General features: G+C 65.9%; 1 non-coding gene across 1 annotated transcript; it reads left to right on the forward strand.

Annotated features, from left to right (window-relative positions):
- The first annotated feature begins 517 nt into the window (after positions 1 to 517).
- On the forward strand, positions 518 to 671 carry LOC144801635 (5.8S ribosomal RNA). Its single transcript, XR_013605438.1, has one exon. It is a non-coding gene; the product is annotated as a 5.8S ribosomal RNA (ribosomal RNA).
- The last annotated feature ends 4,329 nt before the right edge of the window (positions 672 to 5,000 follow it).

Consider the following 5,000-nt stretch of genomic DNA (forward strand, 5'->3'; position numbering starts at 1 on the left):
GGTGGGAGGCGTGCGGGATGGGGAGAGCCGCCTGGCTCTTCCCCATCCGGCGCCTCCGACACGGGCAAAGGGTGGGGTGGGCCGATTGCCAGCCCGCGGGCACGGTTCGGGGGGCCGCCCGGCGGCGGGCGGCCGACGTGCAGGTGGAGCGACCTTCCCTCGTTGCCAGGTACCCGGTTCGACCCGGTCCCGTGAGGCCGGGCCGAGGGGTTGGAAAAGACTCGCGTGGTCCCTCCCGGTTACCCCGGGAGGGACCGGCGGCTGCGGGTAAGCCTGCTCCCGTCGCACCGGGAGCCCCCTTCCTCTCCCGCCCGCCGGGCGGGTGTGGTGGGACTCCCGGGCCGAGCGCCCGGCAATGGTTTTTTTCACCCAACGGTGCAGTCTGACTCCCAGAGGGGAAGCCTTGAACGGGGCGCCCGGGCCGTCCTGCCGCGCGGGCGGCAGGACGGACGGCGTCGCCTTCCTCCCGCCTCTCCTGCTCCGGCAGGTGGGCGAACGTTTTGGAAAAGTTGCCTGTGACTCTTGGCGGTGGATCACTCGGCTCGCGCGTCGATGAAGAACGCAGCTAGCTGCGAGAATTAGTGTGAATTGCAGGACACATTGATCATCGACACTTCGAACGCACCTTGCGGCCCCGGGTTCCTCCCGGGGCTACGCCTGTCTGAGGGTCGCTCGATCGTCAATCGCCCCGGGGCTTCCCCGGGACGCGGCTGGGGCCGTCGCAGGGTTAGCTCCGCTTCCCCTTCGTCCCCCCACAAGTTCAGACCCCCCCGATCGCTCGTGGCAGGGTCCCTCGCCGGGTCCTGCCGTGGAGGTACGCCGCCGGCGCGTCTGGCCCCCGAGAAAGGGGCCAGGCGACCGGTCCGTCCCGGGACCCGTCCCGGGGCGCCTGGCTGCGTGCCGCGCGAGGCTGTCTGTGGTGTCCCACCGGCTGCCCGGGCGCGTGCGCCTTGGGCGCCCACCTCCGCGGCTGGCTTCCCGGGGAGGGCGAAACCCGATCCGATCTGTGGGAAAGAGGGTGTGCGGTCTGCCGGGGTTTACGCCGGGCCCCCCTGCTCCGGCAGGGTCCCGGCCTCCGCCCCGGCAAACCCCCCTTTGACGCTCCGGCGTCATGCTTCCGACTACGACCTCAGATCAGACGTGGCGACCCGCTGAATTTAAGCATATTACTAAGCGGAGGAAAAGAAACTAACCAGGATTCCCCCAGTAACGGCGAGTGAAGAGGGAAGAGCCCAGCGCCGAATCCCCGCCCGGCGGCGGGCGCGGGAAATGTGGCGTACAGAAGACCGACTCCCCGGCGTCGCTCAGGGGGCCCAAGTCCTTCTGATCGAGGCTCACCCCGCGGACGGTGTTAGGCCGGTAGCGGCCCCCGGCGCGCCAGGATCGGGTCTTCTCGGAGTCGGGTTGCTTGGGAATGCAGCCCAAAGCAGGTGGTAAACTCCATCTAAGGCTAAATACGGGCGCGAGACCGATAGCCAACAAGTACCGTAAGGGAAAGTTGAAAAGAACTTTGAAGAGAGAGTTCAAGAGGGCGTGAAACCGTCGAGATGGACAGAGTCTCTGAATTAAGCAGAGTACTCTCACCCAGTCAAGAGATCAGGGCTAGATCCAACACCGTTTTTTAGCTCATTGCACCATCCCAGTTTCAGAACCTGGCTGTATGCAAATTAGTCTGGCCCTGGCCCAGTGCATCATGGGAACAGGGCAGACCAGACTACAAAAGCCAATTCTTACACTGGGAAGGAAACAAGCTTCCGGGGACCGGTTTCTGGCATTTCAGCCGTCTTCAGCCCGGCTTGCTTGAATCCTGATGGTGCAATGAGCAAGGGACTCACATTTGAGTATACCCTTCCACGCTTAGGGTGGACAAAATTATTTACAACAAGGGGTGGTGATGGACAGAGTCTCTGAATTAAGCAGAGTACTCTCACCCAGTCAAGAGATCAGGGCTAGATCCAACACCGTTTTTTAACTCATTGCACCATCCCAGTTTCAGAACCTGGCTGTATGCAAATTAGTCTGTCCCTGGCCCAGTGCATCATGGGAACAGGGCAGACCAGACTACAAAAGCCAATTCTTACACTGGGAAGGAAACAAGCTTCCGGGGACCGGTTTCTGGCATTTCAGCCGTCTTCGGCCCGGCTTGCTTGAATCCTGATGGTGCAATGAGCAAGGGACTCACATCTGAGTATACCCTTCCACGCTTAGGGTGGACAAAATTATTGTCGGGGCGCTCCAGGCCGACGGCACGGAAAAGTGCCCAGGACGGGCTCCATGCGTCCCGGGCCTTCGTCCCGGGACGGGGACGGGGTGGGGAAGAGTCCAGGCGGCTTCACCTCCATGCCCGGCCATCTGATCGGCCAGATTCCCTCGGCCATCTGGTCGCCCGCAACGCTTTCCTATGGGGCGACCAGATGGCCGAACTTCCCTGGAAGTCCCGATGAGGTGCCATTCGCCGCCCGGATCCCAGCGAGGGCTCCATGAGGTTGGGTTCTTTCACGCCTTGGGTCCCCTCTGTCACCTCGCGTGCACAGATTGCAAGAAAGGGGGGTAATTTCCCTCCGGATTACTAGGGGCAGGGTACGCCCGGACACTTCTCCAGGGCTGGTGGTTCTCTGCCATGGGGACCAGATAGGCTATGCCTGGGCAACACCTCCCTAGGCCACCCGGGGCTTCCTTCCTCCAGGCCAACTGCATGTCAAATTGCCCAGGACGGGCTCCATGGCTCTTGGGCAGTCGTCCCCCGGGCGTCCGGGGCTCCATCCAGGCCGACAGCATGGCAGAGTGCCCGGGACCGGCTCCATGCGTCCCGGGCCTTCCTCCCCCAGGCGTCCGGGGCTCCATCCAGGCTGACAGCATGGCAGAGTGCCCGGGTCGGGCTCCATGGTTTTCAGGGTGGTCCTCCCCTGGGTGTCGGGGCGCTCCAGGCCAATGGCATGGAAAAGTGCCCAGGACGGGCTCCATGCGTCCCGGGCATTCGTCCCCCGGGCGTCCGGGGCTCCATCCAGGCTGACGGCATGGGAGAGTGCCCGGGTCGGGCTCCATGGTTTTCAGGGTGGTCCTCCCCTGGGTGTCGGGGCGCTCCAGGCCAATGGCATGGAAAAGTGCCCAGGACGGGCTCCATGCGGGACGGGGACGGGGACAGGGTCGGGAGAGTCCAGGCGGCTTCACTTCCGTGTCCAGCCATCTGATCGCCCAGATTCCCGCGGCCATCTGGTCGCCCGGATCCCCTCGGGCATCTGGTCGCCCGCAACGCTTTCCTATGGGGCGACCAGATGGCCGAACTTCCCTGGAAGTCCCGATGAGGTGCCATTCGCCGCCCGGATCCCAGCGAGGGCTCCAGGAGGTCGGGTACATTCGCGCCTTGGGTCCCCTCTGTCACCTTGCGTGCACAGATTACAAGAAAAGGGGGTAATTTCCCTCCGGATTACTAGGGAGAAGGGTACGCCCGGACACCCCTCCGAGGCTGTTGGTTCTCTGCCATGGGTACCAGATGGGCTATGCCTGGGCAACACCTCCCTAGGCCACCCGGGGCTTCCTTCCTCCAGGCCAACTGCATGTCAAATTGCCCAGGACGGGCTCCATGGCTCCTGGGCAGTCGTCCCCCGGGCGTCCGGTGCTCCATCCAGGCTGACGGCATGGAAAAAGTGCCCAGGACAGGCTCCATGCGTCCCGGGCATTCATCCCCCGGGCGTCCGGGGCTCCATCTAGGCTGACGGTATGGAAGAGTGCCCAGGTCGGGCTCCATGCTTTTCACGGTGGTCCTCCCCTGGGTGTCTGGGGGCTCCAGGCCGAATGCATGGAAAAGTGCCCAGGACGGGCTCCATGCGTCCAGGGCATTCGTCCCCTGGGCGTCCGGGGCTCCATCTAGGCTGATGGTATGGCAGAGTGCCCAGGTCGGGCTCCATGGTTTTCACGGTGGTCCTCCCCTGAGTGTCTGGGGGCTCCAGGCCGAAGGCACGGAAAAGTGCCCAGGACGGGCTCCATGCGTCCCGGGCATTCGTCCCCCGGGCGTCCGGGGCTCCATCCAGGCTGACGGCATGGCAGAGTGCCCGGGTCGGGCTCCATGGGTCCCGGGCAGCCCTCCCCCGGGCGTCCGGGGCTCCCACCTCCAGGCCGACGGCATGTCAAAGTGCCAAGGACGGGCTCCACGGGTCCCGGTCGTCTGGGGCTCCCTTCCCCGGGCCAACAGCTTGTCAGAGTGCCCAGGACGGGCTCCACGGGTCCCGGGCAGTCCTCCTCCGGGCCAACAGCAGGTCAGAGTGCCCAGGACGGGCTCCACGGGTCCCGGGCAGCCCGCCCCCCGGGCGTTCGGGACACCCATCTCCAGGAGGCCAACGGCGTTGCAAAGTACCCGGGAAGGGCTCCACGGGTACCGGGCAGTCCTCCCCCGGGCGTCCGGGGGCTCCCTTCTCCAGGCCAACGGCATGGTTCAATGCCCAGGGCTGGCTCCATGTGTCCCGGACAGACCTCCCCCGGGCGTCCGGGGCACCCATCTCCAGGCCAACGGCATGGTTCAATGCCCAGGACGGGCTCCATGTGTCCCGGACAGACCTCCCCCGGGCGTCCGGGGCACCCATCTCCAGGCCAACGGCATGGCTCAATGCCCAGGACGGGCTCCATGGGTCCGGGGAGGCGTCCCATGCGCCTCCGGGCTTGGGAGCCCCGGCTGGGTCCAGGGGCCCAACCGGGCCCCGGGTCGGGTGCTCCGGCCCTGGGCCCTGTCTCCCAGCCTACCGCACTGCCAAGGGCCTAGGAAGGGGTTCCGTTGTGCCCGGGGAGCCTCCCCTTGCTTGTCTGGGTTCAGGAGCTCTGTCCGGGGCCCCTAGGGGCCCGGGGGAGGGCGGCCTCCCCACCCCGGGCTCTGTCCTTGGTCCTGCTGCATGGCAGGGTGCCCGGGACGGGGTCCGGAGGGACCGGGGAGGCGTCCCATGCACCTCCGGGCTTGGGAGCCCCGGCTGCGTCCAGGGGCCCGGCCGGGCCCCGGGTCGGGTGCTCCG

Source organism: Lissotriton helveticus, chromosome 12, assembly GCF_964261635.1.
Source record: "Lissotriton helveticus chromosome 12, aLisHel1.1, whole genome shotgun sequence".
NCBI lineage: Eukaryota > Metazoa > Chordata > Amphibia > Caudata > Salamandridae > Lissotriton > Lissotriton helveticus.